General features: G+C 43.6%; 1 long non-coding RNA gene across 3 annotated transcripts; it reads right to left on the bottom strand.

The window, feature by feature from the left end:
* Positions 1-639: 639 nt before the first annotated feature.
* On the bottom strand, positions 640-21,856 carry LOC101935651 (uncharacterized). Of its 3 annotated transcripts, none has more exons than XR_006174663.2 (4): positions 21,675-21,856; positions 11,585-11,677; positions 2,877-3,012; positions 640-1,342 (listed from the first exon to the last, which is right to left on the bottom strand). It is a non-coding gene; the product is annotated as an uncharacterized LOC101935651 (long non-coding RNA). The 3 variants fall into 3 exon arrangements; XR_006174662.2 differs by lacking the exon at positions 21,675-21,856 and adding an exon at positions 21,586-21,669 and having other exon boundaries at positions 641-1,342; XR_006174664.2 differs by lacking the exon at positions 21,675-21,856 and adding an exon at positions 20,396-20,527 and having other exon boundaries at positions 641-1,342.
* Between the last annotated feature and the right edge of the window lie 2,789 nt (positions 21,857-24,645).

Below are 24,645 nucleotides of genomic sequence, written 5' to 3'. Positions count from 1 at the left end.
GCTTGGTAAAGAGATTTCCACTGTAAATAAAGTTCTGTTCAAGTTTGTTAATACCTTGCCTGGGTGATACAACAACTTGGAATATAATTAGGGTGACCAGACGTCCCAATATTATCGGGACTGTCCCGATATTTGCTTGTTTGTCTCGCGTCCCGACCGATGTGCGGTCGGGACACTGGACAAACAAGCAATTTTGCCCTCCCTGGAGGGCTCTCGCCACCCCCCACCCCCGACTCCACCCCCTTCTTCCCCCATTGGCTCCCTCCCCAAATCCCCGCCCTGGCCCTGCCTCTTACCCAAGGAGGCATTCCTCCTCCCTCCCAGGCTTGTTGCTGTAATGGTGGCAAGCCTGGAGGGAGGGGGTGGTGGCTGGCTTCCAGTTTCTGGAAGGGCAGGCGGGCTGGCAAGGGGGCTGCTCCCCCAGGAGGGCGATGGGGGGGGCTCTGGACCCCGGCAGGGGAGAGCGGCTCGGGGCCGCACGAGTGGCCATGTAAAGTTTATCGGCTCGGGGTGGACCCCGGCTGGCTCTAGCTCCAGCGGCTCCTTCCCCGCGGGGTGGTGGGACGTGTCGCATGTGCCCGGGGCCCTCAGGGGGGGCGGGGCCGCGGCCTGCTAATTCCCCCGGCACCTGCAAAACGGCTTTTTTTTTTTTTTTTTTTTTTACTTTTTTTGTTTGTTTGTTTTTTGGTTTTTTTTGCTCCCCCCCGGTCTCGATATTTCCTGTCAGTGATCTGGTCACCCTAAATATAATTAATGTCTGGTGAAAGGTAGATCGTCTGTCACATGAATGGGACAAATGCTGCTCCCAGAATCACCGCTTCCTTCTCCATCTTCATATTTGTATCCAGGGTTGTCCATGGACCCTCTGGAAGAACTCCTGGAAGACCCATAAAAGAGATCATGTTGTTCCATAGAAAAAAGGCTTCCTGACTTTGAGAGGTTAGAAAGAAAACTTTCCGGAGTATGGTTCCTGGGTGCTGAGAAAACAGTGCTAGGGTCAGTGTATGCAAAACTGACAGCAGATACATTGGAGGCTGGTCGTAGCGGTGGCACATCGCCAGGCTGTTTATAAATCGGTGATGTTTGTATGGGTGCTGAGAAAACAGTGCTAGGATCAGTGTATGCAAAACTGACAGCAGATACATTGGAGGCTGGTCGTAGTGGTGGCACATCGCCAGGCTGTTTATAAATCGGTGATGTTTGTATGAGGGAGGTTCCTTGGGAGCTCCTCTGTTGGGGGGCAGCTAATTGCATAGGCTGGGAAGGAGATAGGACAATCCTCGTTTCAACATGATGCAAGTGAGACTGGATGGTGATAGATTTCACTTCTTTCTTCAAAGTCCTAAAAAAAAAAAAATAGACCTATTTGAGTTCAAGCTGAACCCCCTCCCCCACTCCACAACTTCATTGAGCTTGAGAGACCAAGCGAGGATGCCAGGCAGGAATCAAACAGGAAGTGTCATCTCAGCCTAGCAATAACAGTTTATCTTTACTAATTAGGGAAGCGGCATAAAGAACTGGGAGAATGTGGGCAGAGCCAGGCAGGAGTGGAGCTATAACCTTATATATGGAGATATACCTAGCTTATAGAACTGGAAGGGACCCTGAAAGGTCATTGAGTCCAGCCCCCTGCCTTCACTAGCAGGACCAAGTACTGATTTTACCCCAGATCCCTAAGTGGCCCCCTCAAGAATTGAACTCACAACCCTGGGTTTAGCAGGCCAATGCTCAAACCGCTGAGCTACCCCCCGGAGCTTCTTGCTCCAGGCTCTCCCATCCATGGCTCCTTGTCCCTGTCTTCTTGTCCAGCCAGACCCAGTCTACCCGTCCCCCGGCTCCTCATCCGATATCAGTAGTCCCCCGCAGCCAGCCGGCAACCAGTCCTCTCCCACTTTCCTCCCACTTCCAGTCCCAGTCTCCTCGCCCAGCCCAGTCCTAGTCTCTCTCTCCACCTCCAGTCCGAGACTCCTTGTCCCAATCTCCTCCTTTCCCTCCCTCTCCTCCAGGTTTTGTTTCTGCTGCATTTGAATCAGCTGCCCAGCCCAAAGCAGCCATAAGAAAAGTCTGTCTTCACCCCTGTAGCCCTGAGGGAGCATGCTGAATTGCTCTGTGGGGATGGCCCAGCACAAGGCTCGAACATGCACAGCAAAGATGGAATCTTCAGAGATGCAACTGCTCATATCAAGATTCTCTAAAGAGCATGTGCAATCTGCAAGTTCTCAAAGCCTTATAACTTGCCCGTATTCAGGTAGATTTTCATGAGGACAGCAAAAGGCACCTCTCTGACACAAGAACACCCCGTGCCAAATGTCAAATCTCTGTTTCAAAGCATGGGGGCACTAAAGCTATTCAAAGGAAAGCTCATCTGATTTTTTTTTTTTTAGCATGGGCAAACAACGTATTTTTCACAAGCCTCCTTCTCAGAAAAAGCTGCACTGTTCTCAGAAAAATCTAGCCCGAGGCAGACACCCATCGTGTACTTCAACCTGAATGGGTAAAGTTTAGCAAAATTATAAACAACTGAAAACAGGGTCTTATAATGGGAAGTGTCATTCAACCTTAATAATAAGCAGTGCTACTAACTTTTTCTATAATTTAATACACACATACAGATTGGCTCATTGACTCCTTTGAGCATGGTGAAGCCATAATGTATGTTAAAAGTAAGCTCAGAGGTAGGGTGAGGGCCTCAGTGAGACCTGGAAGCACCGTGCCGAAAAGCACCAGAAAAATAACCCCCTAATTAATTACATCCAATGCTGCAAACAGATCCACGAGCAGGGTCTGTCTGAACCTGCCCGAAGGACCCAGGTTCCCAATACACAAAGCATGCGCCATGCAGTGGAATGGAGGTTACAGAACGCTGTAAAACTTACGTGTTGTCCTTTGTCATCAGTTTGTAAGAAAGGAAACTGCAGCCCGGAATGAGTAGGAGGGAGATTATCAAGAAGACACTCATTATAGCGATTATTAGGTCTTGTGTATGCTTCTGACTCTCCTGGGATTCTTTTCCTATAACATTTTTTTAAAGAAAGTATTAGCTAAAACAATGTAAATGTACCATTGTATCCACCGGTGTGGTCCCCGATCAGTGGCCTGCCTGACTGTAAGGGAACATATCCAGTTCCATGGGCTTCAATGGCTGCACCAGTGCTCCTCAAACATTAGGTGCCGAAGGGTCACTCTGGCAATGAATGGCTTCCCGGGGGGGCCACACCGTAATGACAGTGCAGTGTTCTCAATGAAAGGACCACCTGTCTGATTGCATTCAGCCCTCTCCTCTATGCCCTGTCCTCTCTAGTGTGGGTCTCCTCTCTAACCTCCCCTATTAGTGGGGGAGACTGAGAAGGTTTCACCTCTCTGCCTCTCACATTTCTTGAAGAGGGATGCTCTTTCCTGTCTTTCTCCCCTGCCCCGCTAGGGCGTGGAATGGCATTTCTCCTTTCTCCTTCTCCCTCCATCATCTTATCCTTTAGGGCTGATGCTGAGAGTGTAGAAGAATCTCTAGGGTTCTTTTTCCTTCCACTGCCTCACAGCTGCTTCTAGCCCACTGCTGAATTTCTCCACCACACGCTGCACTGCTCACCACACTGCCGGCCCATCTGATTGCCTGTGGTCTACGTTGCTCTCCCTCAGTGACAGAGCAAGCCAGTCAAGCACTAATTAAACCTACAAACACTACAGAGCAGCACGCAGAGTGCTGGAGAGGCTCACGCAAAGCCCTGAAGAGCTGCGGGATGATGATTGCCCCAAAAACTGGATGAATGGCAGACATAACTGTCTGTTTAGAGGGCAAACCTAATCAGAGCGGTTGGAAGCTGTGAATTGGTGCCTGCTAGTCTAGCTTTTCATTCGGTCCTTTGTGCTTTGTATGTTGGATGTTAAACAGCAGTGCGGGATGGAAGATGGATTGTTAGCGGAAATTCAAAAACTGACATTTTTTGATTTGGAAATGTTGCTGTGGTGACTCCTGGGAGTTGTAGTTCTGGTGCCTCACCGTCCCGTCCCGTCAGATGTCTGACGAAGTGGGTATTCCCCCACGAAAGCTTATGCTCCAATACTTCTTCTGTTAGTCTATAAGGTGCCACAGGACTCCTTGTCGCTTTTTACAGATCCAGACTAACACGGCTACCCCTCTGATACGTGAATGGACTACATCTGCTGTAATGCAACCAGGGTCCTCCCCTTTTGGAGAGAGGAGTCCTTGGCCATGGTGCACCAAGAGAGGGGAAGCCCAGCCCATAGAGGAGAATGGAAGACTACAACTCCCATAAGACACTGCAACAGCATTTCCAAATTGGATTTTTTTTTTCTGGCCAAAATATTTCAGTATTGGGCGTTCTTTTGTTGTTGTTTAGCTAACAGATAAATTAGTCAAAAACCCAATTTTATATCAAAAACCAGTTTTGATGGAAACTTTTCAGCCAGCCCTATTAAACACATTTATGGTGCCCTTCAAGGACAGACCAGCTCCTTCATTCTCCCCAGATACCAACAGGCCACTAAGCCACTGCTGAAGCTTCATATCTTCTAGGCCTGACTGTCTCTTCTGGTTCAATTTTTTTCTTCTAAACTTATTTTGAGTTTCTACAAGACCCAAGGTAAGATGGTAATTCAGGATCACCTCTAAATTTAGCAAGCTGTGAAGTAATCTATTCTGCACCCAGCAGCCAGGTGTATCCTAGGCCAGACAGTGGCAGATATAAAACACCAGTGAGATATCACCAAATGTATGAGACTCCCTGGAGTTCAAGGAGAGGATAGCTGTAGTGTGAAGAAAGAAAATTGTGAGCTGGAAGGATGAGTTGGTGGGAGGGAGAATAATAGAAGGTGCAAAGAGAGAATAATTTTTATAAATCCAGATAAGCTTTCATCTTCTGTGAGGCTTATTCAAGGTGCATGAAACCATTTGAGATTCACGCATCCCTGGACGGAACCAGTCCTAAAACATTTTAAAGACGCAGTTTTAAACATCAAGTACCTGGATGTCAAATGGACTGAGGTTCTGAGAATCTTCGAATATTATCATGACTCCAGTGGGATAAAATATACAACCTTAGTAAATCTCACATGTGCTCTAAATTCATAGTTCTGCTACCATTACTTTTGCCCCTTGCTGAGTTTAGCCACCTAATTGCCAGCTTTCAAACTGGCCTAGAACATTTTGCTCGGTCTTTATCATATCGTTACGGACAGTGACATCAAATGATGTCTCATCTTTAAAAATGGGGTTAGTAAACTCTGCTCTAAAGACAATGCCTGACTTCAGCCTGGGGTTATAAGGTTCGCTGAGCACTGTACCTTCCGAAGGAGTTTCATTTTTCTTGACTGTTCCGCAACCAGAAATTAAGATGGAGAGGAGAAAGATGATGGAATAAACAGCCATACTTGTTTATTCATGTACTGTATCCTGTGTACTGCCACCATCTTAATGTCACTGTTAGACTCTTATGACATCCCTAGTATTCTTACAGACATTCTGACAGCATAATCTCCTTATGCAGGCTCAAACCCTGGATGTGCCAGGGAGCAAATAATTGGAGATATTAATAAATTCAACATCTCAGAAGTAAAACAAAAACCATTCCAATACTAGCTTTAGCATAACAAATATATATATATATGTTTATTGATTTTCATTCATTTTTTTCTGTCTACAAAAATTCTATAGTTAGTTTCCTTTTACATATATGTTAATACAGCAGGGAAATGATCTAGTTCTGATTATTGCTAACTTGTATTCCAAGAGCACTCAAAGATCCCCCTCTGTGACTGGGACCCCCGTTGTGCTAGCTGTAAAAACAGAGTAAAAGACCATTCCTTCCATTTACAGTTCACAGTCTAACTAGACAACACAGACAAAGGATGGGGGAAGGAGGTATTTGCTATTATATTATACCTTATTTTTATGTGAGCCAGTTCCTGCACTCCTTACTCCTTCTTTACTCTTGGAAAATGCCCGCTGCACTCAATGGAAGCCCTATAATTTTATGAATCATTGGCAGGGGCGCTAGGGTATTTTAACGTCATTGAAGCCACAAGGGAAGAATTATTTATCAGTTCTTGTGATTGGTCAGAACTGTCCTTTCCCCTTTCCACAAGACAGGGGCTCTGGGATGGGTGGGCTGGTGGGTGGGGGGGTGGACAGGGAGAGGGCCTCTGGGACAAATTGGGCTGTGAGGGGAGGGGAGACCGGGGCTCTCAGATGGTTGGGTTGTTTTTTTTGGGGGGGGGTCGCAGGGGGAGGAAGGGGCTCTGGGCTGGTAGGACAGGTATGGAAGGGGGAAGGCAAAGGCTCCAAGATGGTCAAGCTGGTGGTGATGGTGGGGAAGCAGGAGCTCCAGGATAGTCAGAGTGGTGGGTAGGAAGGAGTTAGGGGCTTCTGGATGGTGAGGTGGGGGGAGGCAGGAGGTTTGGGAGGGTTGGGCTGGTTGAGGAGGGGCAGGGTCTCCAGGACAGTAGGGCTGGGAGGTGGGAGGGGATCCAATATAAAGATATATTATCATTTATTTGCTCTTAAAAACAGTTTGATTTTTGTTACTTCAAACACTGCCTTTGTTTAGTAGCTTTTAAAAAAAAAAGAAACAAAACAATTTCTAGCACATTATACTTATTTTTGTTGTATGCGACGTCCCTTTCTTCAACCAATAGGGTGACCAGACAGCAAATGTGAAAAATCGGGACAGGGGGTGGGGGGTAATAGCAGCCTATATAAGAAAAAGACCCCAAAATCAGGACTGTCCCTGTAAAATCGGGACATCTGGTCACCCGATCAACCAAGCACTTGCTTGTGCTTTAAAAATCATGAAACTTTTATGAGCCGGATCTCTCAAGTTTTCATTTTTCTGTTTTACTTTTCTGGTACACTTGTGACTGTGATCGTTTCCAAGAAGCAGTCACCATTTCTGATTGTCACACCCCACAAGGGGCTGCGTTTGTGTGTGTGTGTGTGTGTGTGTGTGAATACATAATAAATGAGTGAAAGAAGGGAAGTGGGGAGGAAATTTGTCCACTCTCCATTTATAGCAGTGATCTCTGAAAGGCACCCACATTCTCCTCCAGGCGTAAGACCCGAGACAGACAATAAAAGATAAACAAAGACAGATGAAAACCCAAAGTCAGGGCTACACTGTGACAGTGAGTGTTGTGAGTCAAGGCAGCGTCTAGCTGTGCTGTCCCAGGAGCAGACCAGGGCGTGAATTGTGATTTGGAAAGTCACAGTTCAGTCCCTGCTTCTCTCCTTGCACTAGGGGGCAGTAATCTGTGCCAGCCCTTTACTCCTCCCTCCCTGTCAGTTCAGCTACGCTGGCTGGCACATTGCAAAGTGAAGTCACGGGCTATGCTCAGGCTTTGCCCACACCCTTCTGCCTAGGGCAGGGAGCAGGAGCCCTATGGAGGCTGCTCTCCTGCTGATGCTGTGACCTGCAATGTGGGGAGCTAGTAGAGGACAATAAAGGGGAGTTCTAGCTCCCTCACTCTCCTTTGCAGGCATGTCGGCAAGTGCCAACCTTACCCTTCCTTTACATAGGTGGTGGGAGGGAGACACTATTTCTGTCACTTTTTTTGGGTCACCGGATAAAATAAGAAAGTGGCACCTTCCAGTAGGGATTGTTCTAGAGAGCCCCGGACTGCTCCCGAAAAACCCAGAGCCTCCAAATGACTCTCCGTAGTGTGTAGTGTTATCAGCCAGCCAAATGCTGATGGTTTGTATTCGAGGGGGGGGCTCTTCTGCACCCTGCAACCTTGGCCTGCCAGATATTAACAGTTCTCCAAATATCTGTGGGGTTAACACGTCACCGTAGCGGGATGTTGCCTCATGGACATTTATGCTTGACAAGCGCAAGGCGTCAAGCACCAGGATAAAATGAATTGGTCTTGGAAGATCAACATTAATAGGTGGGAGCCTTATATACAGTATATCTGGAACTTTATAAAGGTTCACGTAAGAAACCAAATATACTTCATAGGGCATTTTCCTCCAACTAATTGTCCTAACTTTGGGGACTAGACTTCTAGCCCCTATCCTCATTATTCCATAGCTTCTCCCTTGGTCCTAACTTTTGAAGGGACACACGCTACTCTGCTGTCATCACCACTTCTATCAGCCCATATATTAAGATCTATGGTCAAATCCTAAGGGTCTCTGGGGATTTTCACTCATTCCTTACTCAAGTAAAACACCCATTGGCTTCAAGTGACAGTCCGAGTAAAAACTTCACGATCTGTCCCATGAGCAAAGCACAAGCCTCTGTATCCTATTAACATTGCAGCTGAACCTAAAACTGTAGCTTTGTGCAGTGATTAGAGATTATTTCCATGTGATATGGCTGAAAGTATTCAGGTGTTTTAATATTCCCCTTTAAGTGTTAAGCTAGGTAGTAATAATTGGGGAGTATTTTCTAGTGGCCTGAAGCATCATTTAAAATACCAGTTGCTTTGTTATAAAAACGGTCGTCACACAGTCGTCACACGTTCAGATACATACATGCGGCATCGCAGCTGGAGACAGCAGAACTCAGCTTCTCACTAGTTCTTGCATTGGGAAGTGGAACCAGCCCCCGTCAAACCATTTTAAATTGATTGCATTGTGACTTATTGTCTTTTCTTCACTCTCTTTTTAGTCACTGTTCCATAATGGTTATAGACCTAAATGGCTTGGATGTAGTTTAAAAAAGAAAAGCCACATATTTCAGTATGTTTTTGAAATGTTTTAGTATTCCCTCTGACTCCACAAGTATACAACACTACATGCAACGCAACATGACCCGCCTGGATGTAAAGAGGCAAAACACTCTTGTCTCCCCTAGCACAAGAAACTACTTGGCTTCCTAGCTGCAAAAATCTTTTAAGACACTAGTTCCCAGAACACCTCCTCCATAAAGGTGCCCCCTTGAAAAACCATAACCTAGGAGTGGGAAAGTTTGATAGGGAAGGAGACTGCCCTTAGCAAACATTGCTATCAACATTAAATGATTTCTATTGGCATATGTCCTCCTGATTCCCCTAACCTGTAAACACTGTTCTTTGCCATAGGCATACTGAGGAAGTAACGCCATACACAGCAGGTTTACATTAATCAGCTGCTTGCAGAAGATTGTGCTCAAAAGAGCCCTTGGAAGATGAAAACACCTGTGCTGCCGTGGGAGATCACAGTGGCACAGAGATTCTGCGCCCTGCAGAAAACATTCACTAACGGAACCACCTGTGGATCCAGGAATTTGTGTTTCATCTTTGGAACTGTGTCACCAACGGTGATCATTCAACCCGTGATGACCGCTGTGATCTCCTCTCCACCGTACACAACAGAGTCCTCATCTCTAGAAGATGCACATGCACCTGGAGCCCTGTGTCTGTAAACAAAAAGCAAAAACTAATAGGGACTGTCTGAGAGCTCCAGTTCCAAGAAAGTATCAAATCCAGATGCTAAGATGGGAGGGAACAAGACAGCAGACTCCCTATTTCTGCACAGGACAGAGGAGATCTGCACACAGAGGGTGAAACAGCATGTGCATCTCCTGAGTACAATCCAGACCTATAGACTTGATGTCATAGACTTTCTGTAGAGTCATTCTGATCAAGTCCCCCTGAACCAAGCACAGACTGTCATTACCATTCAGCCAGCCTCTAAAATCCATCAGTCCCCCAACACTTTCACACACACTTCACCCTCCCCCACTATATCCCTATTGTTTCCTAAATTCCATCAAAGCCGAGCGTAATCTTCAAGAAAACTGAATATAATAGATTACGGATATGGTATGTGTGTGGTTGTCACTTAGCAACCAGGATGCTTTTGAAATGATGGTGAGATACTCAGCCAGAGTAAATCAGCGTTGGCTCCTTGATGGGCCGAATTGCATCAATTTATATCAGCTGAGGATGTAGCCCAAAGTTTCTGGGTTTTGACATTTATTTGATTTCCTTTCCTCTGTCACTAATTTTAGACTAGTTGAGTATGAAAAATGCACTAATTGTGTAAATCTAATATACTTCTTGCCATTTATGCAGTCAGTTTCCTTTTGGCATTTCATTCAGCTGAGACAACAAAGCTGGCCTGGATAGTTTCACTGGCTGGTTTCGCTTTCCTTTTCTCATGCTCTATATGAGCCATGTTGCAAGGAGAATGGTTACTTCCCCCAACATATTTTCATGTATTTTAATAAAGGATCTGGGGATCATTGCTATTAAGGTGTGTAAACCCCTTTTTCCTAAACATAGGGATCAATCCTGCAGTCCAAAGACTTCCTGGCCCAATAGTTCCAGCCTAACCTGAACTGACAGCATCTCTACAATGTGGATACAGTAATCCTGTTGGTTAAGATGCCTCAAAAAAGGCTTTGAGCCTCATCTTGCAGGCATTCTCAGGCCCAGACTATGGTGGGAGTTTTACTTGGAGGAGGACTGCAGGGCTGAAGCCTTTGTTATATGAAAGAACACATATTTGATCTGATGTTTTTTACTATCACCCAGGCCTAGAGAACAATGTGAACGGAATGACTTTCACCCAAATTGATGTGAACTGTGGAATAAGTTTATTGCACACACAACACAGATAAGCAGCATATTTTGATCTTTAAATTGTAGGACCTGCAGACAAGTAAGTGCAACTCGGAATTAGTAGGAAACTGAAAGATGTTTAGGAGAGCACCAGGGGGAGCTGTTTCCCAGTTTGGAAGGTTTCCTAGAGTTGCTGAGACTTGTAGGTCCACCCTAAGCCCAAAGCCCACGAAAGCTTATGCTCTAACAAATTTGTTAGTCTCTAAGGTGCCACAAGTACTCCTGTTCTTTTTGCGGATACAGACGAACACGGCTGCTACTCTGAAACCTAAGCCCAAAGATTGTCGACCTGATTGTGATTTCATGCTGCTGTGTCCACGAAGTTGCTCTGTGTAAAACTGATGTTATGGAAAAGGAGAATCAGAACTTATAAGTGAAGATGACAACACTGCCAATCAGCTCCCAGCTAATGACCTCTAGTGCCCATTCTGATCTCAGTGGTTTTACACTATGATTGATTTCCAGGGGGCAATCATGTTTTGCTACTCCTGCTCTCTTCTTACTATTTGTAAATATTGCTGTTCATGGGGCAAACTGTATGCCAGTCACATACAAAGGGGGCATTAAATTGGCCCCAGCAATTTAGTACAATGGAAAATATTACCTGGGATTCAGTAACTGCAAATGGGTTAATTTAATTTTAAGCATATTCTAATTCTATTCTAGACATTCAGGCTATCTAGAAAAATGTCTCATTCAGATAACCATGGATACAGCAGGTGGCGCTCCACCATTAACAATGTTAGAAGAACTTGCTCGAGCCCAAATCAGGCACAAATCTAAAAACAGACAGGTAGAAAATAGGTTTCCTTCTCATTATCACAGCCACCCACAATGGCCAGCAACATATTATTAAAAAATATTTATACAAAGCCATAACATTGCAATCTGATTCCTACCATTGGCAAAAAAAAAAATTAAAAAAAGGCAAGACTAACTGTTATAATTAGTAGCAAGTGTAGAATATTGCTAGAACAGGGGCTAGCCGCTAATGAATCCTTTAGAATAGTTAAATGAGATGGGTTACCTTAAATTTAGCAATTTAGCTTGCTGAAAAATCACATGTAGACCTGTTGCAGTAGCAGGCATAGATCAGCTTTGCTGTATCCCATCTGAAGCCCTTAACAAAAGAAAAAGGATATACTGGAGCTGACAAGAACACATGACAGATGAGCTAAAGTGTGAGGACAGTTGTCCTCTTTGTACCAAGTATCACCAAGAACATATAGGCTTAGAAAAGAATGTTCTGTAATCAGAGAGAGCGGGTTACACTGTCTTTTACTATTTGGTTGGAGTCACTTCTCCAGGTGAACCGCATCAAAGATTACCATCTGAATTGTAGGAAATAGCTGGAGTTTGTATAGTGGGAAAAATGGATCTTGAGTGTGAATTCTGTTCTCTGCCCCCCCGCCAAAAGTATGTGCAAGTCTACACAAATTTATTTTGCCAATTTTCCAGCATTTCTCCAAATTTGCCACTGTGCTGCCAGCACCGTCACCAATTGAGCTATAATCATTGAACAAAATTTCTAAACAAGAGAAGCAAAAGGTAAAGAAGTAAGTTGGACCCTACCTCCCTTTGTGTTTAACTAAATTAAATAACTAAGTAAGCATCTGGGGTTTGGTTCAACCCCCATTAAAATCAATAAACTTCTTCAGGCTTCTCTTATGGACTTCAATGGGCATTAGATCAGGCACCAGCACTTTAGAGGTTTTTCAAGTGCCAGCCGCAAGATGAGAGAACTTCTTTGGTGAGAAAGTTACAGCATTTATATGACTAACTGCACTTGTTCACCTTCTCCAGTCTGAACTTCTGCTTACCTGCTTTCCAAGACAATACAAGAAATATAATAATATATTAATGTAGCTAACAAGGACACCAAAACCAGGTACGGGCCAAATACTGCACACCTCCCATTCATTTCAGTCAATTAATGAATTCCTTCAAGTTACATATTCTTTGGGGCAACAAACATAATCCACAATTTTTATTAATGCTCTTCCTTGCCGGTCAACTGGTATGTCGAGAAACACAATTTCTGCCCCTGGTGGCTGTTCAGCTTTGCTAAACCTGATGTTTCAGATAAGGAACTACAAACAGCTGAAGAACACCCTTTGCTCTGACCACTCTTCAATCCCTGGAAGCCATCCCTGCTGGATGGAGATGGTCCTCTTCTTTTGGCTTTCCGACTGGCTGCTTCTACTGGCTCAATCTCCTCAACTAACCTGGTTTTGATTTTTTGTGTGATGAGAGTGCCGATGCCTCTACTGTAATCTCTAGGGTAACTGCAAGCCAGCGATAATTAGCACCCTTCAGGAGAGAGGACAAGCAATGGATGGACACGGGAAATGACTTACCTTCTGCTGCCCCCACCCCAAATAAGTGACTGTTCTGTTCAAGATTAAGGCACATTGATGGTGGGGAAACTTGGGGAACCTTTGCCCATGCTGAACTATATCCAGGGATGCTGGAACAATTTTCATAGTGGGGGTGCTGATGATGGAAACCACGTATTTGAAGTTTGTTATTACTACTTCAATCCAGGGAGTACGGCGGCACCCCCAGCATCCCTAGTTCCAGCACCATTGACTGTATCTATTCTTTAGATTACGAGAGGATTTCAGTACCCAGGGCTGCCAATCTAACACTTCTTCTGCATTCTAAACAAAGCCATTGCAAAGTGATGTCAAGGAGGGAAACTAATGTCTGCACTGGGAGCAAGCTGATAGTTTAGCCACTGAAGAGGGTGAACAAAACTTTTCACGCAGGTGGTGTATTTCACTATACTGCACATGGTGTGGGACCACTGTCGGATCTTATTAACATTAATCAGGACTGAACAGGTAAATACTCCAACCGGTCAGTTGCAATCAAGAGAGAATTCTCCACAGCCTACATGACTGACCTATTCTTATTGATGGGTTTCAAAAATGATACTGGAGCTAAATATTTTGTATGGATTAAAAATGTTAACTTTGAGACGCTGGCCAAAGTCAGCATTGATACAAGCACTCAATTCTACTAACGGGAGTGTGGTTAGATCAGGCCTGAATTTGGCCCCATATATTTCAATAGAACAATACAGTACCATTTAAAATACATCCTTTTAAAATGTGCATTTTTAATTAAGTAACTTTTTTTTAAGACAAAGAACTTTTCACAAGAAGATGGGAGAATCTTCCTGATGAAATATTGACTGTCTCAATTCATATTAGGCTCCCAAGCATCACTCTGAATTGACTAATGGCCATTACATCAAATAGGTTTCCACCTTAATCTTTAGTTCTTGTCTGAGTGATATTAATACACATTGTTTATCATTAATGAACATTAGAACGTGATTATAATACATGTAATTAATGCCTATCATAAATGTCTGCAAATACAGTGCAATAATTGAATATATGGTTAATGAATCACTACCACAGTTAAATTCCAAATACCCTTACTGCTAAGTACACTTAGAGCTGGCCAACACCGCAAATTTACATCAGCATAACTACGTCTCTCAGAGCGTGAGAAATCGACACCCTTGAGAGCTGTAGTTATGCCGAACTAACCCCCCAGTTTAGCAGTGGTAGGTTGATGGAAAAATTCTTCCATTGACTTAGTTATCACCTCTCAGGGAGGTGGATTAACTATGCCCATGAGAAAACCCCTCCCGTCAGCGTAGGTAGTGTCTACACTGAAGTGCTACTGCAGCCGTGTCACTGTAGCATTTTAAGTGTAGACATACCCTCAGTGAGGACAGTTTCAGCATTGTAAGACACTTTGTTCGGGACTGTTGTCTTTATTTGTTGTATTGAATCGTTCTAGAATGCGGTATTCCATATTTGATCACACAAGGCAGAGATGCACTTTGCAGAGAGGCCAGGGCCGGCTCGAGGTTTTTTGCCACCCCAAGCAAAAAACAACCACAACAACAACTCTGAGAGCACAACTGCCGAAGCAAAACAAAAAAAATGGCCAGAATGCCGCCCCTGAAACTGTGTCGCCCCACGCACGTGCTTGGTTTGCTGGTGCCTAGAGCCGGTCCTGAAAGGCCCTGGTTTTGTTTATTGCTTGTGTTTTGATAGCAACTGTCTTATATAGTAAGGACCTGGTCCAAAGGCCACTGACGTGATTTGGAGTCTTTCCATTGACTGCAATGGGATTTGGATCAAGCCCTAGATATTTCACAGAAATTAAAATTAACAATATTTAATACAAAAATTTGAACTTTCAATATACTTTAGAAGTGACTAGACATCAACAATGAAACCAGCCTACCAATTAACAATATTCCCAGATCTAACCTATTGTCCCACCTCCCTTCCTTACATACCAAAAAGAAAAATTGGGCTATCCAAAGCTTCAAGGACCCTTCATGACCAACTTCCTATGAGTGACCTTGTAAAGCAACAGGGCTCCACTGGTTGCCGAGATGCTAATATTGCAAGAAAAGAGAGGTGGTCTCTTGGGGAACCGGGCTCTAAAACAAACCCTTGAATTCCATGTGGCAACTTGTTGGCAGCCAGTGCAGATTCTGGAGCACAAGTGTAAGGCACTCACTGTGCAAGGTATTGGAGTGGGTGACCATATTGTGCACATTGTTCAAGTAAACCAAGGTTGCACCAGGGGCATGTTTCCACAGATGCCCATCATTTTTGATTTCAGCTCACATAGTACGTTAATTTAATATTGAGGTGGCACTGTATGGATAAAGTCCATGAACTCTTCTTGCCAGGCACAAATGAAAAAAAAAACATGCTCTTGGCCAGAACTGCTACCTCAGTGGTCCCCAACCTTTTTCGTCTGGCGGGCGCCGGACGACGAGCCACCCAGGACCGTGGCCGGCGGACGAGCATCCGCCGAAATGTCGCCGACAAGCGACAATGTCAATAGGCATCGCCACCTAAATGCCGCCGAGGAGCAGCGTCACCCAGAGCGGCATTTGGGCGGCGACGCCTCTGGATGACGCTGCTCCTTGGCAGCATTTCGGCGGATGCTTGTCTGCTGGACAGTACGTGGGTGCGCATAGATGCCCCAGAGGGCGCCAGGGCGCCCGCGGGGGCTGCGTTGGGGACCACTGTGCTACCTGCTCATCCATCAGCAACCCAGTATCTAATGAAACAAACAGCTAGACTACAGACCTGTGATGCAACTGGAATGGCAGATGGTGCTTACAAGTTTCCTGCCAATACCCTGGAGACACAAAATAAAATGTTTCTTGTACTGATAGAAATGAAAACCTTCAACACACATTTATGTATGAAAAATATTTATCCCAAGAATGTTCTCTCTCTGAAATTGGGCAGTTTAAAAATTTTAAAACTAGACTAGACTAAATTATTCACATTCCTCCCTTGTATGCTTGATAATGTTTAAAAATCTGCCTTCCATATTTGTGTCTGTGGAGATACATTTTTTTCAACTGATTCAAACTATTGGTGCAAATCCTGAAGTCAATGGAAGACTCCCGCCGACTTCCATGGCAGTTGGATCCGGCCTTTATGGTTCAGAAAGGTCATTCGTACAGTATGTTTGTGACTTTGGGAAGGTTTTAAAAATGACAGAATTTTCTAATTTGCTCTGTTTCGGGTCTTGTCTGAAATAGGTCAGAGCTTCAGGGCAAGTTGTTTTGCTTGGTAATGAACGAAAATTCGGGGAAATAGACATAGTGGGCAATGTGTTGGGGTGTGAACATGGATTATTTAGAGCTGCTGTTTGGTAGAAGGGATGGCTGCTTGAAATTGGTATTTGATTTTGTCATTTAAAGTTATTGGCGGGGTTCACAGAGCTGGTAGATGGGTGCTTGGTTAGTCTAAAGGGAAAGAACATAAAAATAAAAACCTTTTTTTAAAAAAAAGATCAGACAGTTTCAGGCAAGACTGCTGTCGTCTATATCAGAGATTTCTCTTTATTTAAATTAGTGGGGTCCAAACAGCTTTGCCAATTAGGACCACTCTACCGGGTCGGACTGTCGTACAGGGTTGTCAGTCCTCAGTTTCTGTCTGCCTTTCTAAAATGCACATCTGAAGAGAAACCTGAAACTGATCTTTTTTTGACTAGCAAAGCGGAACTCACTCGGCTTCTCCAGGGGAACTGGACATTTTTATCCTGCCCTCGCCTAAAGATATTATTGTCATGTTTATGTGCAAATGAGCAAACTCAGCACTCTGATCTCTGACTGTCATTCAACACCGAATTATTCTTGTGGGTTTTTTTAAAGTTACACACCGAAGGGCTGAGATGAAACCACCAACAATATCATTTCATTGGTGCTGACTTTAACTGCAGTCTCAGAAATAAAACATATGCTGCATTCAGAGTAAATCGGTCAAACTGCGGGGAAAAATAATATAGTATCTTCAAAACAACTTTCCTCTTTAAAAGAAGACCAACAGAGGAGATTTTTGAAAAGTGGGCTTGTGCCCTTTTCTGACTTTTTCTGATGTATAAAGAGGACTGAAAGGCTCATGTTCCCCCCAATGAAGTTTTTGTTTCTGCTTGTTTTTACTTTAGAAATACAAGTGTTGTCGCCTCTGGTTTTGTAAGAATCCTAGGTGGATTGAGTTCTTCCTTAGCCATTCTTTGAAGGAGCGGGGTGATCCTTATCAAAGAGATCTGTTCTCCCAAGCACTGCAGCAGAAAAGGGGTTAAAAACAAACGCCACACAGAATTTTAAATAGTCTGAACAAGTATCACCTCCCTGCTCAGCTTTTATTGACATGGTTTCTCTGGCATCATAACCCGGTTTTCCCCTCATCCTTTGGACCTTCCAGGATAGACAAGACCTGAGTTTCTAGCATAAATCTCCCAATAAATAATAAAAACTTTTCAGCCCGTGGATTTCTATAAGCATCAAATGGCCAAAACTCATTTTCCCCCTTTGCAAGTCCCCTTTAAATACAATGAGATCTGCCCATTCTTCCTATGAGTACAAATACTCACCTCCAATTAACAGAGTGGAGGGGAATAAATGGGACAGAAAGGACCTGAAACCCACAGAAGAAATGAGCACCCAAACTCTTCCACCATGACTTAGAGCTCTATAATTTCCTTCTTCTTCACCATCATTATTATTTATCTGTATTATGGCAGCACCTGGAGGCCCTTCCAGGGGCCCCATTGTGCTTCGAGCTGTACAAACACATTCCCCCCCCAAAACGTACAGTCTAACTACACAAGATACACAAAGTGTGGGCGAAAGATAGTGGGGAAATGAGTCAGAGCGAGAGGCACAGAGATATTAAGGGATTTGCCCGTGGTCACACTGGAAGTCTGTGGCAGAGCCCGGAGTCCTAGATCAGTGCCGAGTTTCAGTCAAAGCTGAATATTAAATGGTTAATATTGATTACCTTTAGGAATGCCTGGAAACCGATGTTCACCAAAGCCCATTTTCTTTAGCAGCACTTAGTGATATGTACTGCTAAACGCTGTATCACCTACAGATCCTCTTTACCCCTGCCTACAGAATTTGCCCATGACTGGGAGGAAAGTCTCCACAGAACTCTTTACAGACACCACATCCCCAGTGCTTCCTTATCCACCAAAGTGGGTTGTCACAGGAAGGACCTTTGGAAAAGCAATACTCTTGACTAATGTGATTCTCTCTGCAGCTGTGGGGGAACCTGTGAATACCTGGGGAGCCAAGGGTTTCATACACAAACAACTAAATAATAAAACCCAGCTATGCCTACTGGCCGGTGCACAGCTCTGTTGAGAGCAGCCCCTGACTGAAACGAAGGCAAGTGGAGAAAGTTAAAATCTTGCGCAGTTGTTTTGGAAATACCTTACCCCCCGGCACCCTTTACCATCTGTCTGCTACCCCTCAAAACACCCACCTCCCATCTTCCCACAGGGCCCTATTGTCTGGAGTTCCTGTTTCTCAGGGGCGGAGCTGTGGGAGGCAGCCATGGGTGCCATAATAGGCACCTGCGGCCGGCACAATAGGCTGTGGGTGCTTGTGGGAGAGACAGATTGATGTATTGTGCGCGGGGGAGGAGGGCTGTCACTTGAATCCATGTGAACCCAGACTTTAGGGGCAAGGAAGATTGACAGCTTTTGTAGGTTGTGTTTCTCTTTCAAAGCTCTGCTTTAATAGACAGTAAGTTAGGAGGCCCAGACCTTCACTCCCATAAGTCTAACAGGGCAATCATGTGCACTGAGAATTTCTTCTATTTTTCCCCCTTCTCTCTTTTCCCCCTTGTTATGCATCAAATGATTTCAGTGGAGGAATGTGCAGCATTAATTAGAATTTGTTAGCGGATACCAAGGGGAAAAGTTTCTTCACAACAACTATAGGAGGTGTCACTGCTACAAAGACGTTTTTGTTTTCTCTCTCCATTACATTATCAGTGCAATATGTAAGGTAGTGATTCTTTTCATTTAAATTAAGTGGAAAGCTACTAAATCTTGTTTTATTCTCCAAAAAGAAAAAGGTCCTTAACACTTATCTTTTAACTTCTTTTATTTTGTAAGGTTAGTGTTTATTTTTGCTTTCAGTCCTCCCCATTTACCAGCCTATAGGGCCGTGTATCCAGTTTTGTGTTATTTAGCTCGTACAATTATAGGCGAGTGCAACTAATATATAGGGATTGTCGTCAGATTAAAAACAATGAATGTTAAGGTTTAAAATCAAAGCCTTATTTGAAATGACATTTAAATACATAAGTGCAGCTATACTTTACGAAGACCTTCGTAAGTTACTTCCACATTTTTTAAAGCATTTGAACCTAAAAAATTGGTGCAAGTATATAAAATCACAGAAGGAGCTTAGAGGAAATATTGCTTAATATTTTTTTTTCAGTCCTAAAATTATTCCAGTTTGCTACTCTCAGCAGCAGCAACCTAAAAAAACAAGTATTAGTTGCTACATATTTGTTTTTTTTCTACCATCACATATTTAACTAATTTATCTAGGAATAAAAAGAAGGAACACCACACACACACACAAAGCTGCCCACCCAACTAAAATAAGGACTGGTTGTAACAATGAGTAAAGCCTCACTTATTATACTATAAAACAATATCACATTTGTGGGTTTTTTTCCTCGCTGGATTTTAAAATGACCAATTTTTTAAATGCATAAAGTTCCATTTCTTAAAAACTTGTAAAACACACTGGTGTGATGGGCGTATTACTGACTTATTTGCTAACTTGAATTGCATGTTATAGTAATTATTTTTATGTTTAACCTGAAAATATGCAGACAAGTTTTTTTATTGCATTATAAATGAATGGCAACAGTCAATTAAACTTAAAAAATCATTTCGCTATTCATTTTCTAGCATTTAGTCTGATCTCCATAGTATTGGTATAAATCAGGAGTTATTCGTGGAAGTCAATAGGCCAGATTCTCAGCTGATGTAAATCGGCCTACCTCCATTGACTTTATTGAAGCTACACCAATTTACATCAACTGAAGATCTGGCCCAGTGGAGTTAAACTGGTGTGAGTGAGATCAGAAGCAGTTCATATCATTTATACAAAGTGATTTTCTGAATGGAAATTAATTAAGTAGAAAACTCATTAAAATATATTTCACCCTCTGGAATTATATCAGTATGCAAAGGAAGAAATCAGGCTGTTACGTGTAACGCTCTCTTACAAGAAAAGTTCAGACTAGGTACCTTATCAACAAATAGTTATATGCAGTCTTTATAAAAGGCAGAGGTAAAAATCATGGTGTTTCTCCTCCCTTTTTAAAATTTCAGGACTAGATTCAAGATTTCACCATGTAGGCCATGAAAATTGCATAACACCACTAGTCTGCTCGAAGGTACTAATTAACTAATTAATCAGTTGCTGAAACCAATTGAATAGAGGCTCTCCGACAGACAAGCAAAGTCTTACCAGAGCATTCTGCCATCTCAAAGACAGTGCAGTCTTTCTTGTAGGTTTTCAGTTCAGAAATAAATACATTTTAAAAGAAAAGACTGATGTCCCACTGTAAGTCAAGCCAGTGCCAGTTTTTATGATAAGAGAAACGAATTTGAAAAATGGGAACTGCTTGTACCTCTAGGGTGAGTTTTTTCTATCTAGAGCCCAGAACAATTATTACGAATGGCCACAGAACAGATCTTGTTAGTGCTGCAATAAGTTGATGCTAGTCTGGAACTGCAAGGTTACGAGCTTGTTCTTGCAGTTTTCCTTGGCTATATGAATATCTTGTAGCTCAGCCCAAGTGCTGGTTCCTCTTTTTTTTTTTGGCAGATTGCGCCTCTCTCAGAATTATGCATCCCTCATGCATGTAAATGAGAGGGGTCCAATTACACACGGGGGCTTGGGGGGGAAATAAAAGGTTTAATGAATCGTAAAAAAGCAAGGATTGCATAGAAAAAAGCACAATCTCCCCTCCCCCCTGAAACGCACTTAAAAATGTGCATTTCTCATTTTGAGAGTGATGACAAAATACGGAGAAATGAACGTGAAAAAAAAGTTGAACCAATAGAACTTTTATTGCATTTATTATTGTTCACACTTGAAATCTGTGAAATGTACTTGGGAGGGGAAAAAATAGCTAAGCATGTAACTTCTGTTCTTGTAAACAGCCTAAAGAAATACATTAAGTTACTACTTCTTTATGCTCAGTTCTCCTGTCTGGAGTTATACCAGTCAAAAAAAGATAGAAGTATGTCCTTTCAAAATTAGATATAAATAAATAGAAAGGAATTTTGTGAATTTAAAGACCACAGAGTGAATGGAAGCTAATTATTGGTTATAAAGTCCAGAATGTAGATTCATAGGTTAAGCAGTCCAAATTATATGATTACCTTCCATGCCCAATTGGCTCTGAAATTAGCAGTTGATCACAGTCTACTAAAAGTGAATTAATGTTTAGATAACGTGTGTTCTCTGATACACTTTTTGGGGAGAACTAGAGTAAAATAAAACAGTGCTTTCAATATTAAATCTGTTTTATGTGAATATGCTTTAGCAGGACATATATAATAAATAGTTTTACAAACAGTCTGGGAAGTTTTAGATGTCAACGGAGTTCGTTAATTTCCTTTTCTAGCAGACAGAGGTTAAAGATTCTTTACCTTCTGTTGGTAAAATGGGCCACTCAGCTCCCAGTGACTGCAGCAGGAGCCGCTAGCAAGCACATATTCAGCTGAGAGAAGAGATGTACCTGAATATGATCAGATGACAGTGGCCTCCCTTCTTCCAATACAATAAGGGGGGTTGATTGTCAGAGGTACCGAGGAGTCACATTTCAAGTTGCAACCAATGGCATCTACATGTAGCTCAGCATCTTTAAAAATCAGCCCCAATATTTCTTCATGCCTTAGGGCTTGTTTACACTTCAGAGTTATTCCAGATTAAAGGAGGCTGTGAATTTAAGGTGGAATAGCTATTCCAGCGTACCTCCAATAGACAAGCCCTTACTAACTTGCTCCAGTTTTGAAACACTGGAACATTTCAAGAAGTTGAAGAAGCTGGCACATATGTTTAGCGGTCGTGGCGAATGAGACTCATTGGCCGCATGTGGAATAGAAATAAAGACCTGCTGCTTTGCAGAAATAAATTCTGGGTTACTTCTGCATGGGGGAGAGAATCCTTTTGTTTTACTGCTGGTGACCCAGGCTGGAACGCCAGCTGGTGCACCCAGTGTGACTCGTAGCTGAGTTTAGTATTCGAGTATCTGAACGTAGCTGCCAAAATCATGTTTAAAAATCAGCTAAACGGTCCCAAATGTCCCTTTAGCTTCTGTGAGTGGAGGAGCCCCTAACTGGACAGAGACTGGTTGTCAGTACCATCGTCCCTTCCTGGGCAGTGGATACTTCTGTTGAATCAGCAGAGTGCTTTCTGCAAGTGTAGAGAGGTAGACCAAGGCCGCAGGGCTCTCTCAGGAGGGGAAGCCACACTATATAAGATTCAGAGTTTCCTTCTTCCCACACTTACATGATCCTGGGACTGAGAGGCTACACCTTTGTGTCCTCCACTTCTTCCCAAGGGGACTTTCCCACTGAGGGCATGGTTCATTGTGAATTCCACTATCCCCCTCCTCAAAGGCACTTCCACAGAATGGTGCCATTTAGTTCCAAAATCCCAAATCATCAGCAATATGTGCCCGTGTGAACTTAAAAATGACAAGTAAGTTTTACACCAATAGAGCAGTGCACCGCAGATTCCAGCTGGACATCTCTCGCTTAGAGTAACGTACCGAGGACAGGCTTTAAAAGGAGTTCTGAATACTGAACAGATCTTCCAAGTGTCCACGTGACCCTGGATTACCACCTTGGAAAACCCGATTTGTAAATCCATTATCTGCAGCATGGAAATGACTGAGTAACTCAGCAATTCATTGGGCTGAAGTGAACATTTGCCTTTGTTACTTTGCCCCCTCTGGGTTTGAGTGAACCCCAAACCTGAACATTCAGTTCCCTAGGTATCACCTGGTTTTGTTGTCATGAGCCTGCAACATCTTGCATTTCCCAGGACTTCTGGGCTAAATCAGCCTCATTGCACTAACGAGGTAGAACCCTTATGCCAGTTTGTTAATGGCAGCAAGAAGGGCCAGGTTCAATATATTCAGGGTCTCTCTTGAAGAACAACAAAACTGGCTTAAGCCCTCACCCAGAATTCTGGGGAAAATAAATAAATTCTCCTCTGGTTGCAGGCAGAACTCCCCCTACCCCAGCCCCTTGCACGTACTCTGAGTCTATATGCAAAACAAGGGTCTCTTTCCATCAGTCCCCCCCACCACAAACCCCACTCACACTCAGGTCGGGTCACTGAACAGTAGGGTAGTCAAGGGTGGGGCTCTCTGCAGATCTGGGCCTGCTGAAGCTGCGTGATTAACTCCACCTTGAGGTTCCACTGCCTGGTCCAGCTTTATAATTCAGCTCACTTTAAGTGCTGGGAAGGAGGATGGGGACCCTCAATGAAGTCACCTCGGCTCTTTATTGCCCTACCAGTTTTCCACCGAGGAGTCCTCTCTGTGCCATAGGATCCTCAGAAGGGGGAAGTCAAGAGCATCTAGGACTCTGGAACTGAGTCTTAGGGGTGGGGTGAGGGAGGAATTCAACTCTTCCCATCTATTTCATCTTCAGATGGAGACTGGAAGCCTTACTGGAAGATAAGCAAGTTATTGGGCTCACTACAGGAGTCCCTGGATGAAATCCTACAGCCTGTGTTACATAGGAGGTCAGACAACATTATTTATTTTTTAATGGCCCCTTCTAGCTCAAAATCCTCAAATCTCAATCTGTTGGGAGGTTCATGCTTGGTGAGTCTCCCTCTTAAAGATGCTACCGAACAGGGCACCTTGCTCAGAGAGATTGCAAAACTCTGTGGTAGGTGTAATCCTAGCATTAGTGTCAGATTCCTTTCCTTTGCCGGGCAGATAACATGTACCCCCTTTAATCACAGCAGCAGTAGCTAAAGTTGTGACAGGGGAAGTTGCTTGGTGGTTTCACGGATAGGAACTGACATTCTCCCATCTGAGTAAATTAGGAGAAAATCACTCACGTTTCTCTAGTCCCATGTGGGTGAAACAGATTTCTCCAAAGACGTTTTACGCTCACCCTGTTCAGATGTAATGATGTATAAAGGGACAAACTCTCCTGGGAGAGAATGGGATTTGGGGGCCATGTATGGGGAAGGGGGTTTACACCCCTGAATGCCATGGAGCGGTTTGTGGGAGGGCTCCCTGGCCCCCAAGACACAGATGATGTAGAGGGGATTGATTTTAAGGGGATTCTGGTGTGTGGGAGAAATAAATGAAAAACACATTTAAAGTACTACAAAAATGAATTTTAGTCCTTCCTTATCCCTTGTAACTCTAGGTCGGCAACAGAATTAGTCAGATTCAAGTTTTGGACTGGCCAAAATTATACCTAGATGCATGTAGCCGTGTCATGTACAGTATGTACATTTCATATGTGCTTTTATTCTATATTGAGATCATCTGAAAGTTTTGAACTATGATAATTACCTACTTCCGCTTTATACCAAATGAATGGCAGGGGAAAAGCATTGTTAGGTGGGATAAATCTATCTGTAAAGTAAGTCTAGAGGACTGAGCATGGAGCTGGGAGCCAGGAATCCCCGGATCCTGACTATCCAATCATTGGCATGGACTCACCTCCCAGTCTTTG

The sequence above is a fragment of the Chrysemys picta genome, chromosome 9, assembly GCF_011386835.1.
Source record: "Chrysemys picta bellii isolate R12L10 chromosome 9, ASM1138683v2, whole genome shotgun sequence".
NCBI lineage: Eukaryota > Metazoa > Chordata > Testudines > Emydidae > Chrysemys > Chrysemys picta.
Note: the sequence above shows the minus strand (reverse complement) of the source record. Positions and strands in the feature narration are given on the sequence as shown.